This window comes from Podarcis gaigeae, assembly GCF_964106915.1.
Source record: "Podarcis gaigeae genome assembly, chromosome: 3".
Classification (NCBI taxonomy): Eukaryota; Metazoa; Chordata; class Lepidosauria; order Squamata; family Lacertidae; genus Podarcis; species Podarcis gaigeae.
In genome coordinates this window covers 83,481,118-83,498,515 of record NC_139680.1, presented here as the reverse complement: position 1 = coordinate 83,498,515, position 17,398 = coordinate 83,481,118, and the positions used below count along the sequence as shown (strand labels likewise).

Sequence of the window (17,398 nt, the reverse complement as noted above, 5' to 3'; positions counted from 1 at the left end):
TACCCTCATATAGAATCCCAAGAACTGATGCTGCACTTGAAAATACCCCTTTACAAAACAGGTAATTTGCACATGGGCAGTGGGCATAGAACAAATAATCTGCTTAATTTTCTCCTAGCAAAATGCCAACCCAATGGTGGAAAGGTATGTGGTTGTATATATGGATATCTGAAATACTATCTCTCCCCTTATATAGCAATCAAACCCTACTCTCTGCTGGTGATGGCATCCCGCAGATACCATCTCAAAAGGAGGTCCATTCTGCAGAAGATAGGAATTAGACCTTAGGTGGGGGAGCCACTAGGGGGCGCATCGGAAGATGGCTGACAATAACATCTCTCCGACCCACACAAGGTAATTTGGAGGCTATGATGGGAGTAATTAGCCTCCCTACCCCCCCCCCCCGGATGGTGGGGGGGGACTGCCTTGCCTGCTGTGCCCTATATCACCCCCGAATTTGTGGGGATGGGGGCACTAGGCACAAAGCCCTCCTGTGGGATTTCGGTGCTCCTGGACGCCGTCCCTGATCTGCGCTACTAGCTGCAAGAACTTCAAAAGAAACAATTTGGATGAATTATGAACTCTGTTTGGATTGATTTGGATTGATTTGGACATTAACGCAGTAGCAAGAAGATGATCAGAATCCCCCTTCGGATCTTGAAATATGGGTCCCCCCAACAAAATTTAAAATTCAGCTTTGTAATTCGGAATTTATGTGATGTGATTTAATTTGATTTGATTGGCCAGCTAATAAAAATTATTTTTTTTTACAAAAAAGGAATTAGAACTTAAGTTTTAATGAACCCACCCTCTGGAATTTCCTGCTGTTAAATACTAGACAGGCACTGTCTGGATTGTATTTTCAGTTCCTACTAAATGCCTTCTTCTTCCAACAAGTGTTTTAAGTAGATATCATTCCCTGTATGCACCTGCATTGGATCTTTAATAATATGTTTTAATTGTTCTATCATTTGTTCATTTGCTGCCCTAGACTCCTTTGGGAAGAAGGGTGGGGTATAAATTTATGTGTTTTATCCACATATCCCCCTAATACAGACTTTTTTTTGTTAAAGAACTTCATTACCAAATTCCAGAGATGTGCAGATTTCAAAACTTTGAAGCTGCGTTTTGGTTCATGTATTGTTTTAGGAACTCAGAATTAGCCAGATGTAAATACAAATACACATTCTTCCACACCATGGTGACAACAGAGCTCTCTGTCCTGTTTCAGTCCATTATGAAAACAATTTGGTCTTCAAACTGTCATCACATTCTGGCCCTGAATTTTCTAATTACACTTAAAAAACAACCCAGATGTAGTCAAATAATTTGTGGTCATTGTTTTGGCATAGGACTGTAGAAAATGTACATTGCCTACCCACTCATACACATGCCTTTCATTAGAAGCATTGTTAGCAAAACTGATGGCATTCATGCCCCGATAACTTGTTCTTGTGAGTGAACCATAGCAGACAAAAGTGGGAATGTTACAAGATTGTTTTGAATATGGTAGTCAACAAAAAAGCAACAGCAAATAAAGTTTTATAAGGCAACAGTAAAAAAAAACCTCCTATGTAACATTTATGATGTTTCCTAATAGAGAATTGCAAACTTTAACAAGGGACATTTTACTGTGCACGGTTCTCCCTTGGTAAACCAAAGGGTGGCAAACGTACATTTTGCTAGTGATCTGGAGATATTGATCATTGACAGGTGGAGCAAGACACTCATTCAATGACTGGATCACTTTGCTGCTTCACTAACATTAATAGATGGGCCTTTCGAGCATGCAGACAGAAACCCAGGTGGCTGAAAGCCTCTGCACCCTTGCAAATGGATGCAGTGTTAGAAATAATGTCACCAGAACAGTGATTGACACCATCATTAGCATTTGTGACCTTCTATATGCATGGGTGCCAATTTTTAGATATTGCTGCTTTTATTTCAAGATGATCATTTGCTCTTCCATGGGCTTTTCAGTGACTCTATCAGATTGTACCACTAAAAGCTGATTTTTTTCTCCTGGACTACAAACAATGAATACTCTGCAATCACTCCTGCACAATACAGCCTGTACTGGCTATGCTTATCCATCCCTACTCCTTTATCTGTATTGCAGCAGCAAACTGCAAGCTGCAACCAGGCTCAGGCACAGTATAAAGAGTGAGGACTGGATACACACACTGGATACACACTGAAAAGCAGGCTGCCTTTATACTTCAAGGCACCACTGTACCTCAACATCAGTGAACAAAACCCTTCTCTCTCCTTCAAATCACATTCTCCCATTAGCTTGGTGAGGAATGTGTTTGGCATGAACACGGACCTGTAAGGTCCTTGAAGGTGTACATTGTGATCTGAGGGTTCTCAGCAGTCAGGAGCCATTGCCTTACTTGCTGTTCCAACAGAGCGAGCATACCAACTCGGCTGCAGTACCAGCCTGCCTCAGGAATAGTCAGCTGACCTCACTAGCCAATCCTGGGTCACCACAGTCTATAAAGCCCTGGCCTCAGAATTTGTTTCTCATTCTCACCAGTGAAAAAGCAGCAATACAGACTCAGTGTGTCTGGGCCAGACTGGCCCTGATTTGAGTAGAAGCAGCCATTTGTGGGGGTTCTGTTCATCCTTAGTATAAACTGGCCATTCTTAGTCAATAATAATGTGGTCAAATGTTCAACAAATCAACAAGCCCAGGACTTGAGCGTTAAGTGAATAAATCACACAACTTCTCCATTGCATACTAAAGCTCAGTGAACATTTTCTTAGTTCATTTACCCTTCTGTTGCAGTTGAAAGTATCTGGACACCACGTTGGGCTTTAGTTCTCCCTTCTCCTCGCAAGCACACGTAGAAGCCCTTTATACAGCTAATGCTACATCCTCCTTTCTGAGGGGTAACTACTCAACACACTAAGTGCAACAAATAAAATTAAACAAGAATATACTATTATGATGAATACTGCAAAATCCTCTGAAGGCCAGGGTAGACTATATATCAGGAAATACTCTACTCTGATGACTTGCAACCACTTTTGTTGTTTAGTTGTTTAGTCATATCCAACTCTTTGTGACCCCATGGACCAGAGCATGCCAGGCACTCCTGTCTTCCACTGTCTCCCACAGTTTGGTCAAACTCATGCTGGTAGCTTTGATTGCAACCACTATTTCTAACCATTCTGTGGGCTTCCAAAAGGGAACAGAGGAAGCTGACTTGGGTCAAGCTTCTGGTCCCTGTACCCTAGTATTATCTACACTGACTGGCAGTAGCTCTCCAGATTTCAGGCAGGGGTTTCTTTCCCAACCCTACCTGGAGATGCTGGGGATTGGGACATTCTCTGTGCAAAGCATCATCTCTCAGGAATGCGAGTGGTTGTCGCTTCCTGCCTGGGCATATTCTCTAAGAGGGAGGAGCTGGAACATCTCTAGGGGTGTAACTTGGATAGTGTTTTCTGCAGCCTGCATTGTGGTGGTTCCTTAGGAGAGCACTGGAGCATCTCCCACAAGAACAAGTTGTGTCCGATTGTGACAGATAATTCCTGTTAGAACTGCAATCAAATAGGAGCAAGGAGTCTCTGCATTCTCCTGTACTGGCACATTTTCATAGGACTCCTTTGTGCAGAGCAGGTCTTCTGGTTTCATGAGTTTAGCATTATGCCATTTGCCACAGACGTTCTTCCGGCAAGCTTTATAATAGGCATCCTGTTCTGCAAAGCTGTGGAAATCAGACCAAGATGGAGTTAGTTAGGTGGCAAATGCTGGAATCTTGGAATGGAACTTCCATCCTAGGAACAACTGGGCTGAAGCCTTTTGCCAAAGGTGTTGGCTGCTATGTCAATAGGACAAGGTAGAGGATGGATGATTTCAACCACAGGTGTTTTTTAGTCAGGACAACATGTTCTATTTCACTGTCGCTCTGGAGAAACAACAGATTTGGAGGTAAGAAGGGTTGAAATCTATAAGCCTCTGCAAATTTTCATATTAGGGATGGGGAGAAATTTGATTCAATTTGCACTTACAAGTCAAGCTTTCGAAATTCTCAGTTTCCTAAACAATATGAGAATCCAAACACACCCATCTTTTGAAAATCAGTTTTCTGAATTTTATGGCACAGTTCTCCAACCAAACAATATTCATGAAAGTGTTTATATTAGGGAGCAGTTTGCATAAAAAGGAATATAAGTGTAAAATATATTAGGGGAAATAACTTTTGCAAAAATGTGTTCATTAGTCAAAACTGTATATAAAAATGTTTTTATGAGGAGAAATTTGCCTTAAACACTGAGCAATTTTCATGAGGAATTCTTGTTTTAATTGAAATTGCTGCAGAAATGTGGAGAACTGAATTTAAGACTGGAAACATGAGGAAACAGAGAGAACCGAACTGACAGATTCTTTCATTGCTAAATCAGATGAAACTGCAGCCTATTATTAGAGATTATTTTCTCAGGAATCCCAAAGTGGGGGGAGATGGGCTTCATTTTATTGACAACTGATCCTGATACAGTATTGGTTACCTGAGGAACTTGGACACGGGTGGTGCTGTGGTCTAAACCACTGAGCCTCTTGGGCTTGCCAATCAGAAGGTCGACGGTTCGAATCCCCGCAATGGAGTGAGCTCCCATTGCTAGGTCCAAGCTCCTGCCAATCTACCAGTTCGAAAGCACCCCAAAAAGTGCAAGTAGATAAATAGGTACCGCTCCGGTGGAAAGATAAACGGCATTTCCATGCACTGCTCTGGTTTCGGTGTTCCGTTGCGCCAGAAGTGGCTTAGTCATGCTGGCTACATGACCCAGAAAAACTGTCTGTGGAGCGGACAAATGCCGGCTCCCTCGGCCAGTAAAGCGAGATGAGTGGTGCAACCCCAGAGTCATCTGCGACTGGACGTAACTGTCAGGGGTCCTTTACCTTTACCTCAGCAACTTGGAGGTGCTTCCCATATAAAAGAGATCAGTCCCAAGTTTTTGCTAATGATGACTTGGGAGCCTTAAGTGCTTCTGGTGGGCTGGTTTGCATGCTGGCATATATATCACACCTGAACAGGGAGCTGTGCACCTGTGTGTGTGTCCTCTATGTGTGTGCATGTGAAATTACATGTGAGTGGGACTGCTCTCAGTCTTTCTCTTTACAGAGGGCTTTCTCAGTCTCTTTCCCCATCACGCCACCTGAAAAAACTGCCCAGTTTAGCACCCATCAGGCACAGAGGTTGCTGCCAGAAAGAGATATTGTCCCTCCCTCTATATGGGGAAGGGAAGTGGCTCAGTGGTACAGCATCTGCTTTGCATGCAGAAGGTCCCTGGTTCAATCCCTGACATCTCTGGGGGTTATGCTTTATTGAGATTAAAAATAAATAACAAACATAAGGATTATCCAGAAGAAAGAAAAGAAAATGGCAATATTTGTTATTCCACATCACAATAAGTTCTTCTTGAGTTTCTGAAGGCTTTCCACCACCCCATCATGCATCTACCACTTAGTCTATCTAGTCTTTTGTTAATTTTCATCAATATTACATTCTCTTATAATTATCCATCATACCACAGAAGTCATTCAAGGCCTGCCACTGACGTCATATTTTTACAGTAATCCTTAAGATATTTTTTGTACATATCCCATTTCCTAATAAATGTTTGATCAGTATGACCTCTCAGTTTTTCTGTTATTTTTGCCAACTTGGCATATTCCAACAGTTTACTTTGCCACTCCAGATTTGTCAGAATTCTCTCTCCTTTCCAGTTCATAGCGATTAATATTCTTGCAGCTACTGTGGCATACAGGAATATTTCACTCGCACTTTTTGGTATGTCTGGGCCTAATATCCCCAGGAGAAAAGTCTCCGGGTTTTTTTTATGAAGGATACTTTGATCATTCTTTTGAGCTCATTATAAATTACATCCCAAAATTCCTTCATTTTCTTACAGGTCCACCACATATGTAAAATCGAGCCTTCCGCTTCCCTGACATCTCTGGATAGGGCCGGGAATATCCTTTGTCTGAAGCCCTGGAGAGTCCTTGCCAGTCAGTGTATACAATACTATGTGAAATGGCGTAATGGTATGATTTAGGATGTGTCAGCTTCCTGTGTTCCTATGGAAGCAGAAACAGCTCTCCTCCTATTGGGAAAATGTCTGAAGCTTTCCTATTTTATATGCACACAGGAAGCCATGATTAAAGTGTTTATAAAGTTTGCATTTTCTGTTCTCTCATTGCTGCCAGTAGTTCAGCAAAGATGCCACACAAACCCCTTAATTAATATCTGGGTATCTTTTTCCTGATGGTGTCAGTGCAAGTAATTCCCACGTCCCACGCTGACACTTGAACGACAAATGGTCCAAACTCACAGCAATGTTAACATACAACAATTCCAGCTTCTGGGAAGGAAAAGTTTCCCATTTCAAGTGTGGCAAAATCCATTTGTCTCTAATTAGAAAAAGCAGAACCCACATGGCAGTAACCATTGTGCCAAGACAACTCATGAAAAATGGAGAAACATCAAAAAGGCAACAGAGTTGCATTTAAACTGATTTTTCTGGGGGAAAGCTGAGAAGAACTGAAGAGAAGCCAGCCTGGAGCAGCCAAAACAGTCTTGGGAACAGTTGCATATGAAAATGACATTTGGAGAGGTGTGTCTATGCTTATGCAAGAAGCCTCCAAGCCAAGATAAGCTCTGAAAGGAAAGGAAAGGCAACAAGCCACAGTCTTCAGATCCCTGTAGGAAAGGTAAATACAATGAGCACAAATTCATGCACATCGGGGCAGAGGGAAACCTTTACACAGATGCAGTCTGAATTGGCAAAGACTAACCAGGAAAGAGATCTTGGTGTTTATGGTGAATAGCCTCTTTTTTATTTTATTTTTATTTTGTAGAAGTGCATTATAAGATTGAACTGAATACCGCAGAACAAATGTACATAGTAACCAAAAGAATCAAGTAGGAAAAGATAGCTGGTGGATAGCTGAATAAAAGCATCAACTCAGTATGCAACACTGAGGGTTGGGGGTGGGAATTTCTGTGCTATAGATTATTTCAGAAAAGGACTAAATACAGAATAGGCATTATCATATGTCTGAAATTGAGTTTCCCACAAACGTCCAGTTGGCTGCTGTGAGAACAGGATGCTGGACTAGATAAGCTATTGGCCTGATCCAGCAGTCTCTTCTTCTTAAGAAATGCCATGTACTGTTCTACTTATCCCACTTTGAAAAGGATGTCAGGGCTGTAAATTGTGAAGAGAAGGGGAACCACAACAGTGCAGCAGTTTGGACACCTTCCCCAGGTCTTAAGGCTGAAATGTTTAGTGTTAGGTGACTCAGGGGGAAAAAAGACAAGTATGGAGAAGTATTGGGGGGGATGAAAATGTATGGAGAGAATTCTTTCTTTCTTTGATAATACTTGAGGCCTTCTAATAAACCATATTGGCGGTAGTTTGAGGACAGATCTGCCTTCTCAAGTATTCTATCATGAAACTCATAATTAACCTGTGGAATGCTTGGCCTTTAGATGTGGTGGCTGCCTCTGATTAAAATGGTTTTTGATAGGGATTAAATCAGGGATGGTTTTATGGACTATAATTCCCATCACCCCGACTGTTGGCCATGTTTGCTAGGACTGAGAGGAGTTGGGAGTCAAATCGCACGTGGAAGGCCATGGGTTCCCCTCCCCTGTGTTAGGCAAACCCATGGAGGTTAGGTTTATTAGTGGCTATTAGCCACAATACCTAACTGGAACCTCTGTGTTCAGATGCAACGTATCACCAAATAGTTGTTGATGGGGGGGGGGGTCATCACTGCAGAAGGTTTTTGCCGTGCTATTGTTCTTGTGAGCTTTCAGGAAGCCACTGAGGGAAAGAGTGATCCATAAAGGCATTCATCCTAGTATTCCTAAATGAACTTCATAAAAGACTTTGCAGGGATTTTTTCAGCCAGAAATCACATCAGAACTCAGTTCCAGCACCTCTCAGGCGGGCACCATTGCCATTATAAGAGAACAAGGGAAGCGTTTGTGGTGAGTTCCGGCACCTCTTTTTCTGGAAACATAACACTGGTCAAAAGTAATAAAATAACCACACGACGAGCTACAAATTAATGTGTAATACATCCCTTATAAAATACACCTTGGCTTGAGGTGACAAAAAAGGAAGTGCTGCTTTTAAAGAGAAACAGACAGAAAAGAGAGAGAGAAATGAAAAAGGAGGAAGGTTTAAGCTTTTGTTTTTTGAAAAATGGGGGTAGCTCATAATGCATCACCATGTTTACAGACTGGAACATTACTGCAAGCAGAGGTACTGTGGCTGCCAGACTTGATGCCAACAAGACTTCTGGAGATAATGAATCTAGTTCCACTGCAGTACAGGCTTTTTTGTGAAGACCCTTCGGGGGGCATGAAATTTGTGTCTAGAATAGAGTAGGTCATAAAGCAGATTTAGTATATATAGCAGGCTGCCTATGGGAGGTCTGAATAAAATAGGTTAAACCGTATTCATTTTCTTTGATTAATGCTCACATTCAAATTTGCACCTCTTTGAAAACTTGGACAAGTTTTTGACATAGATTAATTTCTTCGGTTTGCATTTTAATTAAAGTTAAACATCAGTTTCAATGGGCTTAATTAGTTTGACTAATTTGCTTAGAACAGAGTCAAGCCAAGCTGAAGCTCTGCTTGGATCAGAAAGCAATGTGACACCTCTTCCTTATTTGGTAGTCCATTCCATTGCTTTCTGTGAAACTTCCACTGTTTTCAGTGAGATTTACTTGCAAGGAAGTAAATGTATTTGGATTGCGGTGCCACTCTGTGCAGTCAAAGAATCACTCCCATTGGCTTCACTAAACTCAGGGTCAATTCACAGAGCTGTCAGGCCACTTAAAAATAGATTTATGTGTGCCAGTGCCTGCTGGCTGACTGCAAGCATCACCCCTCGCAACATTACAATTTTTAGGTGCCCTGGCAGTTGCTTTAAAATGATGCCAGCACATGTAAGCACTGCTGTCAACCACAAATTGAAATATCTTGTTGGGCAAGCACTCTTCATTTCTTTTATAAGCTTTTGTGGTAGCCCCACTGAGGCCACTGTCCCTTAGGGAAAGAAACACAAAAACTCCAGCCACATGTTGGATTTCTGCCTCACAGGTACCTTTCAACAAATGAGTTTTTAAATGGAGTCAGGGGAAATTCAAGAGAGAAAGAAATCTAGGAGAATGACTGCAGAACAAGCAGGATAATTGTCAGCCCTGGGCATAGTACCTCTGAGCATGTGCAGAGTTATTCATTTTCCATGAATAACAGCAGGAAACAGGAAATCTGGGACTGCGGGCCATGACGAACTTGTATATGAGCCATGGTTTCCTGAATATTCCTAATAAAAAGGTAAAGGGACCCCTGACCATTAGATCCAGTCACGACCAACTCTGGGGTTGCGGTGCTCATCTGGCTTTATTGGCCGAGGGAGCTGGCATACAGCTTCCGGGTCACATGGCCAGCATGACTAAGCCACTTCTGGTGAACCAGAGCAGTGCACGGAAACGCCATTTACCTTCCCACCAGAGTGGTACCTATTTATCTACTTACACTTTGACATGCTTTCGAACTGCTAGGTTGGCAGGAGCAGGGACCGAACAACGGGAGCTCACCCCATTGCGGGGATTTGAACCGCCGACCTTCTGATCGGCAAGTCCTAGGCTCTGTGGTTTAACCCACAGCGCCACCCACGTCGCTAAATAGGATGCATGTTAACAGCTCGTATCTGTATACCCACTGTTTGCAGTTTATTTGTGGGAGGATTACCTTATGGCCAGTCACAATCATTTGACCTGTGGATATGACTGTTTGAAAGCCTTTCACTTGCCAGGCAAAAAGGCGCTGTAGTTTAAAGAAGAATTATATGAAACAGGACTGGATTTCCTCATATCACAGACAGAGGCATCATCACATGGCCTTTGAATGTCTATCTTTCACACAGATTTTGTTGGGGAAACAGTCAAAGGCTTCAAAATAACCAACATTCGGGATAAATTTGGTGAATGGTTGGAGGAAAGTACGCCATGTGAATGGGCCGTGTCAAAGTGATAGGGCCCACTCCTCTACTCCTGCACCCTTCCCTCCACTGTTGGAGACATTACCTCACTAAGCTAGCCCAGACGTACACCTGACAGAAACATAAATTGTTCTTTTTGAGGAAAAGGGGCCCTTTATTTCGCCGAAAACGACTTGACTGTGAAATGGTGACGTCTGCTGATTTTCCACACATCACTCTGGTTTCTCAACACTGCCTCTTTACTCTAAGGTCTGTCCCGAAGTATCCCATTCCCCCACTCACATTTTATTTTCTCTACCCTACTGCCTCTTGAAGCATTCTCATGTTTTTCCCCACACAGTTATTTTTCTGTGCGTTACAGTCTATCTAAGCATTCCCATGATTTCTCCAAATGGTCACTTTTCTGCATGCATTCTGTCTCACACTTTCCCAAATTTCGTGATGCAGTTCTCCAGCCACTTAATGTGTACAAAAACAAAGTAAAGTGTGCATAAGATTTCATGTATCAGTTAAAATAACATACAAAAAAGCAAAATGTTAGGGGAAATCACTTTGCCAAAATACGTATCTTGGGCAAACCTGCATACAAATGTACAGTGGTACCCCAGGTTACATACACTTCAGGTTACATACGCTTCAGGTTACAGACTCCGCTAACCCAGAAATAGTGCTTCAGGTTAAGAACTTTGCTTCAGGATGAGAACAGAAATTGTGCTCCAATGGCGCGGCAGCAGCAGGAGGCCCCATTAGCTAAAATGGTGCTTCAGGTTAAGAACAGTTTCAGGTTAAGTACGGACCTTCGGAACGAATTAAGTACTTAACCCGAGGTACCACTGTATGTATATTAGGAGGAATTTAAGTAAAGAAAGATGTAATTAAAGCTAAAGTCCAACGCACTAGGGATAGACAATGTGGTGCGCTCCACATATTTTTGGCCTACAAGTCTCATCATCCTTGACCATTGCTTATGCTAGCGAGGGCTGATGGGAGTTGTAGCACAACATCTGGAGGGCAATACATTGGCTATCCTGGCTAAACACCTTTATCTTAGAGGAAACCCCATTGAACTCAATGGAGCTTACATCTGAGTGAACAGAAGTCAGGCAGTTAATGTCACCAGTCCTATGCTTTGGAATATTCTTCCAGGAGAGATTGGGCAGAGCATCCTTGCTTTTGACTTTCAGGCATCTCTGAGAAAACATTTCCCCCCCATTAACAGGCCTTTGCAGCTGTTTAATCTTTTATTTTTAATTAGAAGTCTTAACAATTATTTGTACTTTTATTTTGAAAATGGTGGGGGGTTTTGTATTCATTTTGTATGCTGCCATGATGTTATATATGGCGACATAGAAAAACTTGTACAAATAAAAAATAAATATGGCTCTTTCCTAGGCAGTTTTGAATTTTCACAGGCATTCTGCTCTCATTTACAGTATAGACTAACAGTTGGTACATTCATACATTCGAAAGCGTTTCATGAAAAAGGAACTGAGTGATCCAGAACCTCAGGGAATACTGCCACAGTTACCCGGAAGTAACTTCCATGATCATAGTGGCCATCAAAATGGAAATAGCTGCTAGGAAGTTGTGGTTGTGTCCATGGATAGCTCAGGACACAATATTACCTTCTCCAAAGAAAATGCAGGGAAAATTGTGTCAGTAAGGCAGCAATCCTATTCCCACTGACTTAGGAGTAATCTCCACTCAACTCAGTAGGACTCCTGTCTGAAATGCCATGCATAAGAATGTTCTCTAAACCTTTTATGGGTCTGAGTCAATCTACCAGATATGCTCAGATCTTACCTGGGTAGGTTTCCATTTGAAAATTGCCCATGCACACATTCTTGAAACTTTGTGATAGCTTGGGGTACAGAAGAAAAAACTAAATTTAACTGAGCTGGATATTCCAGTTACTTTTTCTAAATGTAGAAGTTATTTAAACCATGAAGGCGTGCTGGCTGGAATGCAGTTTACAATGGTACTGAGGCTTTGATAGATTGTAAATACCTATCATATTGTGCTGCTTTGTTTAAGTGTTTGGGATAGCAAATAAACCAGGCGGCTTTATGTATAGAATAGCCTCGTGAATTTCCTCAGGGAAATTAACTAGGCTGCTTTTTTATGGGAAGATTCTCAGTTATCTATTTGGGCATACCTGACAGAAAGCTTGAAGATATATGGACTTGTGTTACATCTGTACTTCAAAGAAGAGCATCAGGATGGGATTCTCTTTGTAGCCTAAGCATATATTTACTCTAGCTTCAGTTGCTCCAATGCATGCTATAGGTGTGATTCAGAAGAAGAGAATGAGCAAAAAGAAGAATGGCCACGATAGCAAGCAACAAGGGCCTTGCTCTTATTTAGCCTCCCGCCACCAACAGCACTGTCATTTTAGTGAGACAATATATAACATACATGTTTTATATATGCTGTAAGCTGCTCAGAGTGGCTGAGGAAACCCAGCCAGATGGGTGGGGTATAAATAAAAAAAATGTTGTTGTTGTTGTTGTTGATCCTGAGAGCTCCATCAAATTCCTCATGAAATCAGGTGGGGAAAAGTGAAGACCAATTCTTGTTAGATGTGCTGATGTTCTTATTAACCCAAGTAGGAAGACATTCTCTTCCAGACACAAAGTATGAGATTAGAAGAAAGGAATGTGAAGGGAACAGGCAAGCCCAGGGACTTAACATGTCTAGGTTACCTTTTGTGGATGTAGGGTCCCTCTGGCCTGACGTATTATTTTGACTGACTATCTCTTCAAGAAACAAGGATTTACTGTCATTGCTATGCAATGTAACTGTGGAGAGTTTTGGATTTGTCTCCACAGCAAGCTTTTAAAAAGAAGAAGATAATTTCAGTAGCACAGGTAGGGTTGGTAGGGTGGTACAGGTAGGGTGGCATTTCTCACTTGCCTTCTAAACACCAAGCATTGCTGCCAGTTCCTGAGAGGGGCAGGAAGCTCAGCATGGTGTGGTGGTAGTGCCAATCTGACACTGCTGCCACCTCGCTCACACAATGGCTACACTGCAGAGTGTGCCTCAACCCTCCCTTTCAAGAAGCAGCAGAACCATTTGTGAGCAACACCACCCTACCTGTGCCACCCCACCAACTGCTATTAGACAGCCTACAAAGTACTTCTTCACACATAACATGGAAAACTATGGAATTCTCTACCACAAGAGGTAGTTAAGGCCACTAACTTAAATGGCTTTAAAATGGGTTTAGGAAATTTCATGGAAGATATCAATGGCTACTGGGCACAAAGGTTACTTTTGAATCCACTGTTATGGGGGGGGGGGAACCTGCTCCTTTTACCTTCCAAGAGCCCATATAGAATCCTTAAGTAGGTTCCCTATTGGTAGGAGAAAATAACAGAGGCCAACCAGAGTATACTGAGAAGCAAAGCAGCTAGTAAGCCTGAACTTTATTAACTGTTGCAACAGGGACCCCACTTACCACATACAGGAGGGAGGAGAAAAACCAGAACAATGGTGCGCAAGCCCTTATATATACTTTTGAAGTTGCCCACCCTGTAGCTCAAGACCCCCCCCCCCCCAAAAAAAATCATACATACATGACAGAAGGAGGCGGTCTACAGCAGAAATCCTGTCTGCCAGGATATGCTGGTAATGGTCACTGATTGCTTTACCTGGGCAGCCTAGCCATTCTTTTGTGATGGTAAATAGTTTAGTTCCTGAATCCAGGTCAGACATGTGGTTTATATAGTTATGTATGTGTTTGCCTTGTACATTAATGAACATTTATTTTTTTATTTGAGACCTTAGAATTCTTATAACACCACTATTGGAGGAAGTATGCTTCTGAATACTAGTTGCTGGAAATCACAACTGAGAAGTGCAATGTTATATTCAGGTTCTGCTGGCTGGATTCCCATAGGCATCTGGACGGCCCACTGTGAGAAGAGGACACTGGACCAGATGGGCCTTTGGTCTAATCCATCTGGGCTTTTCTTGCATTCTTATAGTTATGCCCCATCAAGTAGTTCAGGGAAACATCTTCAGAATAAACTTCCTTTGAAGGCAACATCACTGAAGTTTTGATGGTGCTCTTTTTTTAAATTGCGGGAAGCAAAAGTCTTTGCATCAAATCTAGAATCTATGTTTTGGATATACAACTAGATCTAGTGGCAGTACATTTCCTTAAATATCCATTGTGGCTTTAATACATAAAGCCCACAATCCAACAAAAGTTAGGCAAGATTAAGCTAGCTGAAAGCAGTAGGCTTAAGAGCACCTTACTCTGTTGGACTGTGGCCCAAAACTGTGCCATCTGGAAGATTGTTCACCAGATTGCAGAGCTTGGAAGCATCAGACGGCATCTCACCTCTCTTTGATTTTTGAAGTTGTGTTGTGCTTGAAGACTAGTTTTTGTGGTGCTCCTAAATGCTACAGGCCAGTCAGGGACAAGTTGCCATTAGGAAACAATTTCTGGCAACATCCCTGTGATGTGTGAGATGACCCTGAGTCTTGGGCAGGCCCCAAAACTCTCGTGCCCCTTCTCTTTCAAGCAGCACCATATATTTTTTATTTGTCTAGCTCACAAACCTTTGAATCCTGGGCAAACTTGATGTGAGGAAGTGGGGATGTTATACTTAGAAATGACGCCAATTAACCATTGCTATTTATTACTTTCTTCCAGAGTTCAGCCAGGTTAGGCAAAGAACAAGGAACAGGTCACCTAGTGTTTACCTTGGCATTTTGAAAAGCAGGCCAGACACTTATTTTTCACCACTATTTCTTTAATGGATCCAAGTATAAACAACTCTTAAAACTTTGCTTCTTTAAGTCGGGGGTAATTTGAAGACAGGAATGGTCAATGTTGACCCAAGGGAAAGCAAAGAGGTGGTGTCAGGATGCAATGCAAATTCTTCTGTATGATGGTAGAATCATTATTAGATAATATACTAGCTCATGGAAAAGTTCTGGAATTTGGGAGATACTTTCAAAATGCATGATGTGATTAGAGCAGGACCAAATGACTGCATATGTCCAACTAAGTTGGCAAATTTTCAGCCTGGGGATTTTCAGATCTCCAAGAATGGATTAAGTGTTGTTTTATTTATTTACTTACATCCTTCATCCTCCCTTGAAGGATTTGTCTGCACAACAACACAGCAGACACACAGCCTTGGTGATGATTATGGTCACCTGAGATGGCACCACAGCTAAATACCAAGAATTTGCAGTGTGTTGCTTCCAGTACAAGAGGTAACAGGATTTCAGCTAAACAAGATCAAAAACCTGAAATTGCCTAGGAGAGACCAGACATAAAAAGTGATTAATCTAAAGGTCAGACAATGCGGAACATGCCAAAACTGTAAGATCAAGAAGTAAAAAGATTGCCAGACATGTTCACATCTGCTGTTAGATTCATAAGCAATTAGCAGTTCAAGCAACGCGTTCCTTAAATAGTTAGAATGGGCATGCATACGAACGTGGTGCAGAGAGTTCAAAGATTTGCATCCATGCATTAGACATCAGCGCTAGCAGAGCAGCTCTTTGACCCATCAAAACACTTCACTCTAAAAGCATCACCTCACTGAACAGGTGGTTCTGTCAGGCACAGTAGCAGAAGAGGAAGAAGGGAAGGGAAAGGGAAGGGAAAGGAAGGGAAAGCACAACCATGCTCTAATGTCATTGGAATCCCAGTGGATTCTTCCCCGACCATATTCATCAGTTAAATATGTTAGGTTCTGTAGGCAATATAATGGATTCAGTTATTACTACCTGGGATGCAGTTAGGGATGTCAGAGGAATCAGTTGAGAATGGACCATCATGAGGACTTCCTTCCATCCATATGTTTGACACACACGTACCCGCCCCCATCATGACACGGACCTTCTTTCAGTGAATGACTTTCGCCTTATGTTATTATGTTTAGATACAATCCATGTCTCTGACTGAACTCATATGTGCGCTACAAAGTGCTGCTTTTAATCACTTAGGAATCTCCTCCCACTTCTTACCATACCATTGTCCATACGTTAATGTTTTAAGAAGGCTGATCGCCAAAGAATTGATGCTTTTGAATTATGGTGCTGGAGGAGACTCTTGAGAGTCCTATGGACTGCAAGAAGATAAACCTATCCATTCTTAAGGAAATCAGCCCTGAGTGCTCACTGGAAGGACAGATCCTGAAGCTGAGGCTCCAATACTTTGGCCACCTCATGAGAAGAGAAGACTCCCTGGAAAAGACCCTGATGTTGGGAAAGATGGAGGGCACAAGGAGAAGGGGATGACAGAGGATGAGATGGTTAGACAGTGTTCTCGAAGCTACCAGCATGAGTCTGACCAAACTGCGAGAGGCAGTGGAAGACAGGAGCTCCTGGCGTGCTTTTGTCCATGGGGTCACGAAGAGTCGGAAAGGACTAAACGACTAAACAACAACAACAATAGACTTAGAGACAGTCCAGTGTGACATGTCAGTGACAATCTGCCAGTGTGGGTGGCTGGGTGGATGCAACCACTTCTCTGTCCTCCCTGGACACTGACAAGGACATAGGAAAACCATAACAATTTCACTGAAACCTCGTGATTATTGCTTAATTACAGATATTTTGTGCACCAGCATTGGCGGACGCACATGAAGAAGAAAAAATAACATCCTATAAGCACACACCCCATCTTATTAATTTCACCAAAGATGTCCCTGCCCTCAGAGGGGCACCAGCCATTTAAGAAATATAAAGGATACAAGCACATTTCAAGCTGCCTTTCACACATGCACACCAACAATGGAAAAGAAACTCAGAAATACTCTAAGTGGCATGTGCGGATTCTGTCTCTGACTCGAGAAAAGTATTTTGTGCAAGACAATTGCATGCCAGCCAGGACATGGTTTTGTAATGGCCGACCTGCTGTCAGGGGCACATGCTCCACTTGTCAGCATTCAGCACAGTCATGTGGAACAAGCAGCAACAGTTCATGCGGACATGATGGAAGCCTTGTGTGCTTCATCTCCCAAGACAGACAGAAACAGTCAAGCACAAAAAGGTACATGCTCAGAGACAAGATATGAATTGGTGCTATGCCTGCTCACCGTGCCTCTCCGTTGCAGTTTGTTTCTTTGTGGTTTATTTTGATCAGTCCCCTGGTTGTCTTTCATGTCTTGGGTTAATCTTTGTGCATTTGCACTGCATATATACAAGAACCCAAAAAGCCTGTCCGCTCAGAAGAGTGGGTGGCACACCGTATTTGGGAATATGACCAGGGTGAGTTGCAGACCCATGAGCTCATCCTATTTATTCTAAGACATAACCCAGGAAAGGCAGTTCAGTCCTAAAGAAAATTACTAAAATTCACCGCTAGTCTGCACAAATGGAAAGTTGTGTGATAAAACTGCTCATAGAC

General features: G+C 42.3%; 1 long non-coding RNA gene across 1 annotated transcript in view; it reads left to right on the top strand.

The window, feature by feature from the left end:
- The first annotated feature begins 3,453 nt into the window (after window positions 1-3,453).
- The window catches only part of LOC310841634, a 42,772-nt gene continuing 28,827 nt past the window's right edge, over window positions 3,454-17,398 (top strand). Inside the window, exons 1-2 of the long non-coding RNA XR_014562634.1 lie at window positions 3,454-3,934; window positions 5,917-6,715. This is a non-coding gene — a long non-coding RNA (uncharacterized lncRNA). The remainder of the gene's footprint in view (window positions 3,935-5,916; window positions 6,716-17,398) is intronic.